Below are 12,541 nucleotides of genomic sequence, written 5' to 3' on the forward strand. Positions count from 1 at the left end.
ATCCTCTGGGCCCAGGTATCCCTCAGGCATCTAACCAATCATTAACCAATCATTAACCAACCCTAACCAATCATTAACCAACCCTAACCAATCATAACCAATCATAACCAATCATAACCAATCATTAACCAATCATTAACAAGGAGGCCTGTACACACTGGAGATGTGATTGATTTGTACGGCATTACAGTTAAAATTGTAAATTTACATTTTTTGAACAGTTTTTTGTCTGTGTCGAAAAAAAAAAAAAAACATCAGAAAAAAATCGCCAGAAAAAGCAACAATAAGGCCGAAAAAAATGTAGAAAGGAAACAGCAAAAATATAAAAGAAATACAGAAAATATCGACAAACGTTGAAAACAACAACAAAAACGTTGACGAGTACTTCCAAACAGAAGGTGAACATTACGCAGCGATAAAGAGATTAGGGGCGGGGCTACACACTGACCTGTCAATCAGGACAGAGGCTTAGCAATGCTAACCATGCTAACACTGGGGACATTAAAATAGACTCAACCTGTTTTTAGCTGTTGTCTGGGTTTTCATCTTAAACGTTAGATGTTCTACTGTACATGCAGATGAATGTCTCCAGATGTTTCTCTGCACATGCAGATGAATGTCTCCAGATCAATGTCTCCAGATGTTCTACTGTACATGCAGATGAATGTCTCCAGATCAATGTCTCCAGATGTTCTACTGCATATACAGATGAATGTCTCCAGATGTTCTACTGTACATGCAGATGAATGTCTCCAGATGTTCTACTGTATATACAGATGAATGTCTCCAGATGTTCTACTGTACATGCAGATGAATGTCTCCAGATGTTCTACTGTATATACAGATGAATGTCTCCAGTACCCGGAGGTCTGTGTTATCTGCTGGATGACTCGCTTCAGAAGGGTTGAAAATCAGAAACTTTCCCTCTTTAGCGATTAGCTTAGCATAGAGCCATGAAACCATAAACAACACTGGTTTGGCCGCGTCATCCTCCCCAGCTCCACTTTCTCCTCAAAAACCATCACATCCGGTTTCAAAAGACCAAGATGGTGAAGCCCGTATCGCCAAACTCGAGGCTTCAAAACGGCCACAAACCAACGGGTGACGTCACGATGCTACGTCCGTTATATTCACAGTCTGACGTATAAATATAAGTTTAAAGATAAGCTTCAGGGTCGCACTGACCGCTACAAGAAATAATTTCTACCACAGGACAGACTCATACATATATGATATATACTCATACACATCACTATACTGAGTATTAGATCATACTCATACACACATCACTATACTGAGTATTAGATAATACTCATGTACATCACTATACTGCACACTGGGCCAGATGTACGTACATTTGTGAATGTAGCGTTATCACCGTCATTGCCAACCCGCAGAAAGCGCACGCTGTGATACTTCAGCTTACGTCGTATTTACCAAACCTGCAGTTCATCGGGTAATCAGCGCCTGCCCCCCCCTACATCGTAACTAAGTACTGGTGCTATGATACGGCTGAGTGCAGACTGAGATATTCCCACTGCTGATGCTATGACTGATTGAAAGGATCCTGATGCCAATATGTGTAACGTAGCGAGGAGTTTAACAGCTGCTGGAATGTGAACGCTGAGTCAGAGATATGATGTCATCTTTGATTTTTAAGGATGGCTGATTAATCTGTAACGCGTAATGATTTTGTGTTCACTCCACTGAAAAAGTGTGATCCTTGTCCTTGTCGTCTCCTTGGCCTATGTCTCCGTCTTGCTCAGATTACTGCTGCCATTTCACCAGGAGGCGTACGCTAGAAAACCCTCTTCCTGGTTTACACCTGCTTTAAGAGGCGGAGAATTTTCACCACTAAATAGAGGCACGCTGTCATGGCGGTTTTTGTACATACTGCAGAATACATAATTAGGTGTACTTTACTCTTCCCTTCCCGTCTCTTTATGGGAAACTCCCACTTTCCCCTTCACCCTCCCGTGAATGCATATGCATGATACGGAAAAGCACAATGTTTAATTATTTTAAAATTTTAAAATTATTTTTAATACATTCTGTGTGTGTGTGTGTATATATATATATATATATATATATATATATATATATATATATATATTGTTTGTTCTGTTAACCTGTTTGTTTAACTTATTTTAGAGAATATGTGACATGCACCTACAACACCAAAACAAATTCCTTGTATGTGTAAAAAACGTACTTGGCAATAAAGCTTTTCTGATTGTGATTGTGATTGTGATTCTGATTCTGATTTGCCATTTTCGGTTCCCGCAACAGGCATTCTGCTCTTTTACCTCAGTGAAGCCTGTTAGTACATACCTCACCATGCTTTTACCTCAGTACGGCCTGTTAGTACATACCTCACCATGCTTTTACCTCAGTGAGGCCTGTTAGTACATACCTCGCCATGCTTTTACCTCAGTACGGCCTGTTAGTACATACCTCGCCATGCTTTTACCTCAGTGAGGCCTGTTAGTACATACCTCGCCATGCTTTTACCTCAGTACGGCCTGTTAGTATATACCTCACCATGCTTTTACCTCAGTGAGGCCTGTTAGTACATACCTCGCCATGCTTTTACCTCAGTACGGCCTGTTAGTACATACCTCGCCATGCTGTTACCTCAGTGAGGCCTGTTAGTACATACCTCGCCATGCTTTTACCTCAGTACGGCCTGTTAGTACATACCTCACCATGCTTTTACCTCAGTACAGCCTGTTATTACATACCTCGCCATGCTTTTACCTCAGTGAGGCCTGTTAGTACATACCTCGCCATGCTTTTACCTCAGTACGGCCTGTTAGTATATACCTCACCATGCTTTTACCTCAGTGAGGCCTGTTAGTACATACCTCGCCATGCTTTTACCTCAGTACGGCCTGTTAGTATATACCTCACCATGCTTTTACCTCAGTGAGGCCTGTTAGTACATACCTCGCCATGCTTTTACCTCAGTACGGCCTGTTAGTACATACCTCGCCATGCTTTTACCTCAGTACAGCCTGTTATTACATACCTCGCCATGCTTTTACCTCAGTGAGGCCTGTTAGTACATACCTCGCCATGCTTTACCTCAGTAAAGCCTGTTAGTACATACCTCACCATGCTTTTACCTCAGTACAGCCTGTTAGTACATACCTCGCCATGCTTTTACCTCAGTGTGACCTGTTAGTACATACCTCGCCATGCTTTTACCTCAGTACAGCCTGTTAGTACATACCTCGCCATGCTTTTACCTCAGTGCAGCCTGTTAGTACATACCTCACCATGCTGTTACCTCAGTGAGGCCTGTTAGTACATACCTTGCCATGCTTTTACGTCAGTGAGGCCTGTTAGTACATACCTCGCCATGATTTTACCTCAGTGAGGCCTGTTAGTACATACCTCGTCATGATTTTACCTCAGTGAGGCCTGTTAGTACATACCTTGCCATGCTTTTACGCGCACGTTGCGAAACAAATACGCCTGAAATGGGCGCAACAGCGTTAGTACATCTGGCCCAACACACTGAGTGTTAGATAATACTCATATACATCACAGTACTGCACTAAGTGTAACTTGCACAAACATAGGTTATACTTATATCTTAAGTAGTTGTCCATTTTTATTCACCACTTGTATATAAGTTTGTACATTCTTTCCTCTGTATTTTTATCATTATTTGTGAATAGTTGTATTCTATCATATATAGCTATGTGTGTGTGTGTGTGTGTGTGTGTGTGTGTGTGTGTGTGTGTGTGTGTGTGTGTGTGTGTGTGTGTGTGTGATGTTTTGCTGCTGCACCACTGACATTTCCCAGTTTGGGATTAATAGAGTCTAATCTAATCTAATCTAATCTAAGTTATATTTTTCTGAACATGATGTTTAGTTTGTGTGTTGATGTGAAACAGGAAGCCAACACCGCGGAGAAGTTCAACACGTCTGCTGTTCTGATTGTGAACATCGAGGACCGAGACGATCTGTATCCGCACTTCCTGCCCTGCACACCTTTCTCTCCCGGACTTCCTGTCTGCATGAACCCCACCTACACCACTAACATCACACACAGACACCAGGTAAACACTGTGACATCACACAGAGACACTGTGACATCACACAGAGACACCAGGTAAACACTAGGGGTACACTGAAGTCACGGTTTGGTTCAAACCTCGGTTCAGACATCACGGTTCGGTACAATGGAGGGAAAAGCAAAACAAAAATGCAGAAGGCAATTTTTTTTATTGTGTATGTCTTAGGCTGTCCACTGAGCTAGCTGTCTCAGGCTGTACCACCTAGTGTCCTCCAGTCTCTCCCCTGAGCTAGCTGTCTCAGGCTGTACCACCTAGTGTCATCTAGTCTGTCCACTGAGCTAGCTGTCTCAGGCTGTACTACCTAGTGTCATCCAGTCTCTCCCCTGTGCTAGCTGTCTCAGGCTGTACCACCTAGTGTCATCTAGTCTGTCCACTGAGCTAGCTGTCTCAGGCTGTACTACCTAGTGTCATCCAGTCTCTCCCCTGAGCTAGCTGTCTCAGGCTGTACCACCTAGTGTCATCTAGTCTGTCCACTGAGCTAGCTGTCTCAGGCTGTACCACCTAGTGTCCTCCAGTCTCTCCCCTGAGCTAGCTGTCTCAGGCTGTACTACCTAGTGTCATCTAGTCTGTCCACTGAGCTAGCTGTCTCAGGCTGTACTACCTAGTGTCATCCAGTCTCTCCCCTGAGCTAGCTGTCTCAGGCTGTACCACCTAGTGTCATCTAGTCTGTCCACTGAGCTAGCTGTCTCAGGCTGTACTACCTAGTGTCATCCAGTCTGTCCCCTGAGCTATATGTCTCAGGCTGTACCACCTAGTGTCCTACAGTCTGTCCCCTGAGCTAGCTGTCTCAGGCTGTACCACCTAGTGTCATCCAGTCTGTCCCCTGAGCTAGCTGTCTCAGGCTGTACCACCTAGTGTCATCCAGTCTGTCCCCTGAGCTAGCTGTCTCAGGCTGTACCACCTAGTGTCCTCCAGTCTGTCCCCTGAGCTAGCTGTCTCAGGCTGTACCACCTACTGTCATCCAGTCTGTCCCCTGAGCTAGCTGTCTCAGGCTGTACCACCTAGTGTCCTCCAGTCTGTCCCCTGAGCTAGCTGTCTCAGGCTGTACCACCTAGTGTCCTCCAGTCTGTCCCCTGAGCTAGCTGTAACAGCCTGAAGTGTTAAAAGAGCAGCTTCGGTTACACAGAGCAGTTGGCGAATTGTGGCGTTAGCTTCACACGCTAACAGTGGAGCTAGCAGCAAACAGCGAAGCTAACGGCGGAGCTAACAGCAAACAGTGAAGCTAACGGCGGAGCTAACAGCAAACAGTGAAGCTAACGGCGGAGCTAACAGCAAACAGTGAAGCTAACGGCGGAGCAAACAGCAAACAGCGAAGCAAATGGGCCTGGAGGCTATTTGTGGTCGAGGCAAGAAGGGATACAGCTACGTCCATGTTTGGCTGTATATGGAAGGGACTAGTTTGCTTTGTGTGGACTCACTGGACCGACTGACTCGACATGTAGGCGGAGCTTAGGAGCTTCAGAGCTAAGGCGGGGCTACAGATTAGGTGTCCCTAAGAAACGCGTATGTAACAGTAGTTCCGCAAGTTTTATTTATTTTCATACTGTGTATTCTCCGTGTAAATTCATGTACCAAACCGAGACGCCCGTACTGTTTCGGTTCAATATGAATACATGTACCGTTCCACCCCTAGTAAACACTGTGACATCACACCAGGTAAACACTGTGACATCACACAGAGACACCAGGTAAACACACTACTACATGTTAAAAAAGTCTGTTTTCTGTCTCAGGATGCAGTCCTGGAGTTTTCTCCTGGTCCAATCAGAGCAGAGGATGGAGACAGAGGAATCAACACTCCTCTAATCTACAGCATCCTGTCAGGTCAGAGTTCACCTTCATCACCACATGTAGACATGTCACATGACCACTGACTGTATCTCAGGTCACTGTGTGTGTGTGTGTGTGTGTGTGTGTGTGTGTGTGTGTGTGTGTGTGTGTGTGTGTGTGTGTGTGTGTGTGTGTGTGTGTGTGTGTGTGTGTGTGTCTGTCTGTTTATGTGTGTGTGTGTGTGTGTGTGTGTGTGTGTGTGTGTGTGTGTGTGTGTGTGTGTGTGTGTGTGTGTGTGTGTGTGTGTGTGTGTGTGTGTGTGTGTGTGTGTGTGTGTGTGTGTGTGTGTGTGTGTGTGTGTGTGTACGTGTGTACGTGTGTGTGTGTGTGTGTGTGTGTGTGTGTGTGTATGTGTGTGTGTGTGTGTGTGTGTGTGTGTGTGTGTGTGTGTGTGTGTGTGTGTGTGTGTGTGTGTGTGTGTGTGTGTGTATGTGTGTGTGTGTGTGTGTGTGTGTGTGTCTGTGAGTATGTGTGTGTGTGTGTGTGTGTGTGTGTGTGTGTGTGTGTGTGTGTGTGTGTGTGTGTGTGTGTGTGTGTGTGTGTGTGTGTGTGTGTGTGTGTGTGTGTGTGTGTGTGTGTGTGTGTGTGTGTGTGTGTGTGTGTCTGTCTGTGTGTGTGTGTGTGTGTGTGTCTGTCTGTCTGTCTGTCTGTCTGTCTGTCTGTCTGTGTGTGTGTGTGTGTGTGTGTGTGTGTGTGTGTGTGTGTGTGTGTCTGTCTGTCTGTCTGTGTGTGTGTGTTCACGTATTCTGTGTGTGTGTGTGTGTGTCTGTCTGTGTCTGTGTGTGTGTGTGTGTGTGTGTGTGTGTGTGTGTGTGTGTGTGTGTGTGTGTGTGTGTGTGTGTCTGTCTGTCTGTCTGTGTCTGTGTCTGTGTGTGTGTGTGTGTGTGTGTGTGTGTGTGTGTGTGTGTGTGTGTGTGTGTGTGTGTGTGTGTGTGTGTGTGTGTGTGGGTGTGTCTGTCTGTGTGTGTGTGTCTGTCTGTCTGTCTGTGTGTGTGTGTGTGTGTGTGTGTGTGTGTGTGTGTGTGTGTGTGTGTCTGTCTGTCTGTCTGTCTGTCTGTGTGTGTGTGTTCACGTATTCTGTGTGTGTGTGTGTGTGTGTGTAGGTGCAGAGCAGGGCAGGTTTGAGATCAACAACAGGACCGGTGAGATCAGAATAACCCGAGCTGTGAACGACCGACAGCGGGAGACAAACTTCACACTCAGCGTCATGGTAACGACTTTACTTCCTGTTTAGAGTTCATGACATTGACTTCAGAACTAACCCCCCCACCCCCCACCCCCCCCTTCAGGTGTGTCAGGAGGACGACCGGCTGAAGTACAGCGTGGCAGCAGTTCTGATCCGAGTTCTGGCTCCGAACGCGTTCCCGCCGCTCTTCAACTCGACCACCTTTAAAGGGTTCATCGTGCAGAGCTCTAGCCCCGCCTCCATCGTCTCCACCTATGGGAACCAGGTGTTACTAATCCAGGCAGCAGACATGGACTTCTCCAACGTAAGAACACCTGCTGCTGCACCTGTATTATGACCTGTGTGACACCTGCTGAGTCATCACTGCCGTCCAATCACAGGGCTGGAATCCAAACATCCACTACTCCATCCAGCCTTCATCTGGACTGTACCAAATTACCCAGGGGGGGGTTCTGATCGCCAGGACGGACCAACTGCACGCCTTTGACAGAAACATCCTCCAGGTGGCTCTACATCCGAATGCTGCAGTATAACCTTGATTATTATATACTGATCCTTTATTTACTCTCTTTATTTCCTGTACTACATCATACTGCAGTACTATTATCTTCATTTACTACATTCTGACTGTTCATCCTGCAGGTTGTAGCCAGAGACGAAGAGTCAGGAGAAGAAGCTTCAGCTTCAGTGGATGTTGAAGTCCTGCAGAGAGGACAAGCAGGTGAGAAGAACAGTATAATATATAAATATAACCCTAACCCTAACATAAATATAACCCTAACCCTAATATAAATACAAACCTAACAGCAGGACGACCTGTAGACTCTCAGGTATTACTGTACACTCTACACCTGTAGACTCTCAGGTGTTACTGTAAATACACTCTACACCTGTAGACACTCAGGTGTTACTGTAAATACACTCTACACCTGTAGACACTCAGGTGTTACTGTAAACACCCTCTACACCTGTAGATACTCAGGTGTTACTGTAAATACACTCTACACCTGTAGATACTCAGGTGTTACTGTAAACACATACTACACCTGTAGACACTCAGGTGTTACTGTAAACTACACCTGTAAACACTCAGATGTTACTGTAAACTCTACACCTGTAGACACTCAGGTGTTACTGTAAACTCTACACGTGTAGACACTCAGATGTTACTGTAAACTCTACACCTGTAGACACTCAGGTGTTACTGTAAACACACTCTACACCTGTAGACACTCAGGTGTTACTGTAAATACACTCTACACCTGTAGACACTCAGGTGTTACTGTAAACTACACCTGTAAACACTCAGATGTTACTGTAAACTCTACACCTGTAGACACTCAGGTGTTACTGTAAACTCCCTCTACACCTGTGAGACACTCAGGTGTTACTGTAAACACACTCTACACCTGTAGACACTCAGGTGTTACTGTAAATACACTCTACACCTGTAGACACTCAGGTGTTACTGTAAACACACTCTACACCTGTAGACACTCAGGTGTTACTGTAAACTCTACACCTGTAGACACTCAGGTGTTACTGTAAACACACTCTACACCTGTAGACACTCAGGTGTTACTGTAAACACACTCTACACCTGTAGATACTCAGGTGTTACTATAAACTACACCTGTAGACACTCAGATGTTACTGTAAACTCTATACCTGTAGACACTCAGGTATTACTGTAAACACACTCTACACCTGTAGACACTCAGATGTTACTGTAAACACCCTCTACACTTGTAGACAGTCAGGTGTTACTGTAAATACACTCTACAACTGTAGACACTCAGGTGTTACTGTAAACACCCTCTACACCTGTAGACACTCAGGTGTTACTGTAAATACACTCTACACCTGTAGATACTCAGGTGTTACTGTAAACTACACCTGTAGACACTCAGATGTTACTGTAAACTCTACACCTGTAGACACTCAGGTGTTACTGTAAACTCTACCTGCACTCAGGTGTTACTGTAAACTCTACACGTGTAGACACTCAGATGTTACTGTAAACTCTACACCTGTAGACACTCAGGTGTTACTGTAAACACACTCTACACCTGTAGACACTCAGGTGTTACTGTAAACTACACCTGTAAACACTCAGATGTTACTGTAAACTCTACACCTGTAGACACTCAGGTGTTACTGTAAACACACTCTACACCTGTAGACACTCAGGTGTTACTGTAAATACACTCTACACCTGTAGACACTCAGGTGTTACTGTAAACACACTCTACACCTGTAGACACTCAGATGTTACTGTAAACACACTCTACACGTGTAGACACTCAGGTGTTACTGTAAACTCTACACCTGTAGACACTCAGGTGTTACTGTAAACACCCTCTACACCTGTAGACACTCAGGTGTTACTGTAAATACACTCTACACCTGTAGACACTCAGGTGTTACTATAAACTACACCTGTAAACACTCAGATGTTACTGTAAACTCTACACCTGTAGACACTCAGGTGTTACTGTAAACACACTCTACACCTGTAGACACTCAGATGTTACTGTAAACACCCTCTACACCTGTAGACAGTCAGGTGTTACTGTAAATACACTCTACACCTGTAGACACTCAGGTGTTACTGTAAACACCCTCTACACCTGTAGACACTCAGGTGTTACTGTAAATACACTCTACACCTGTAGATACTCAGGTGTTACTGTAAACTACACCTGTAGACACTCAGATGTTACTGTAAACTCTACACCTGTAGACACTCAGGTGTTACTGTAAACTCTACACCTGTAGACACTCAGGTGTTACTGTAAACACACTCTACACCTGTAGACACTCAGGTGTTACTGTAAACACACTCTACACCTGTAGACATGACTTGAACTCTCCTCTCTGCAGTGCCCGATGGTGCATTCACTGACTTAAACTCTCCTCTCTGCAGTGCCTGACGGTGCATTCAGGGAGCAGCAGTATTTCGGAGATGTGGACTGCAGACTGGCCTGGGGAATTGCTGCGTCGATGCTGCTCTTGTTTCTGTCAGCTGTTCTGTGGCTGCTGCTGCAGACGCTGAGGAGACGACGGCGACAGAAACACTCAGATGAACACGCAGCCGTCGGGAAACATCCCAACGTGGTACGAACTGAAACTCCTTCACTCAGCTGACCTCAGGTTAGAAACATGACGATGATCCTCTGACTCTGACAGCGCTCAATGTTTACAGCTTTAGCCTCAAGTCAGTTTTTATTAATGGTTATCAGATTAGTAAACAGTTGTTTGGTTGTTTCATCGCAACATGGCATCATGACTTTGCATAAACATACACGCCACTTTCCTAAAGCCAAATGGCGTGTTATCTGTACGCATTTTGAGCTATCCACATGTATGTCTACGCTGTATACAGCGTAGACATACACGTAGACATACAACGTTGTTCTCGTGTTATCACGTTATCTCGTGTCATCATGAGAACAACGTCACACGCGTGTTGTTAAACGCCACACGCGGGACGCGATCCCGGCTCTCCTGGGTGAAAGTCCTGTGTTATATATATATATATATATATATATATATATATATATATATATATATATATATATAATAACGTAAAGTGTTTGTGACTGTGTCTTCTCTAAGGACGAGTCTTCGTTCTGAGATCAAAGACAGAGTTTCCACGGCCACCAGGGAGTCTACACTCGGAGACTCTCCCTGCTTCCTCCTTCATCTTCATCATCTTCATCAGCTCTGCTTTCTCCATCTTCATCATCTTCAGCTCTGCTTCCTCTTTCATCTTCATCATCATCTTCATCAGCTCTGCTTCCTCCTGCAGCATCTTCATCATCTTCATCAGCAGACATCGTCAGTGGGTCCAGGTTTCACTCTGATCTACTTCCTGTCACAGAAACAGCCGAGAGTTGATATGATGATGTCAAAGTTGAGGTGATGATGTCAGAGAGTTGAGATGATGATGTCACAGTTGAGATGATGATGTCAGAGAGTTGAGATGATGATGTCAAAGTTGAGATGATGTCAGAGAGTTGAGATGATGAGGTCAGAGACTTGAGATGATGATGATGTCAGAGAGTTGAGATGATGATGATGTCAGAGACTTGAGATGATGTCAGAGACTTGAGATGATGAGGTCAGAGACTTGAGATGATGATGATGTCAGAGAGTTGAGATGATGATGTCAGAGACTTGAGATGATGATGTCAGAGACTTGAGAAGATGATGTCAGAGACTTGAGATGATGATGATGTCAGAGACTTGAGATGATGATGTCAGAGACTTGAGATGATGTCAGAGTTGAGATGATGATGTCAGAGACTTGAGATGATGATGATGTCAGAGACTTGAGATGATGATGTCAGAGACTTGAGATGATGTCAGAGTTGAGATGATGATGTCAGAGACTTGAGATGATGACGTCAGAGAGTCCAAAGATGTTCATTAGGAAGGAAAACTAATTGATTAACGTACGTATCATGATTTTTAAAATAGAATGTATATGTCTTATTCATGATTGAGCTAAATGTTGTTTCTACGGTAACGCCGACGGTGACTTCATCAGATCCGTTAGGATCTTCTTTACAAAGTAAATAAACGCCAGACTGACTGATGACTTGTGATGTCATTCTATCAGTTTTTAGAAATGTCTCATGATAAGTTGTCTTTAGAAAACTACGAATCTCAATACTTCTAGTATCTCAATATATGAAAATATAAATCCAATCAGCGTCCACGTACCGGGGAAGACTCGTCCCAGCTGTAGGGAACAGTGATGCAGTTCTCTGCAGCAGCCAATCACAGAGCAGCAACAAATACGTCTGACTGCTCTCTAAGTGTTATGCAGGACATTCACACGAGAACCAATCAACAGCTCCGCTGCAACAGGAAGTGATCAGCCAGGCTGAAGGTAACGCAGGAGCACCCCCCGCTGGCCACAGTGGAAACATCTTTAAAGTTTAGTTTTTATTCTGTAAACATGTGACGTTTATTATAATAAATAATATAATCTGTTATTAAACACAGCCAAACATGTCAACAACCTCCCAGCTTCTTCTTCTTCACACATGAACACGTGAACACATGAACACATGAACACAGAGCTGGGGCCTGCGGACATGCAGCGCTGGAAGAAGTATTCAGATTCTGTGAAAGTACTAATACCACACTGTAGAAATACTTTGTTACAGTAAAAGTCCTGCAGTGAAGATGTTACTTCTACTACACACACACACACACACACACACACACACACACACACACACACACACACACAGACACACACACTAACAGGTGTGTGTCTAATGGTCTGATCATCTCAGCTGACTTGTAGTCGTTATATTGTCGGCTAGTTGACTTTAGAATCAAACATCAGATTTATAAACTACATGTAACTAGTAACTAAAGCTGGAACAGATGAATGTAGCGGAGTAACTAAAGTAACTAGTAACTA

General features: G+C 44.4%; 1 long non-coding RNA gene across 1 annotated transcript; it reads left to right on the plus strand.

Annotated features, from left to right (window-relative positions):
• Positions 1 to 7,745: 7,745 nt before the first annotated feature.
• Positions 7,746 to 12,068, plus strand: LOC144532643 (uncharacterized). The gene is made up of 3 exons (XR_013503367.1): positions 7,746 to 7,822; positions 10,028 to 10,254; positions 10,720 to 12,068. It is a non-coding gene; the product is annotated as an uncharacterized LOC144532643 (long non-coding RNA).
• Positions 12,069 to 12,541: the final 473 nt, after the last annotated feature.

Source organism: Sander vitreus, chromosome 17 (assembly GCF_031162955.1).
Source record: "Sander vitreus isolate 19-12246 chromosome 17, sanVit1, whole genome shotgun sequence".
In the NCBI taxonomy this organism is placed as follows: domain Eukaryota; kingdom Metazoa; phylum Chordata; class Actinopteri; order Perciformes; family Percidae; genus Sander; species Sander vitreus.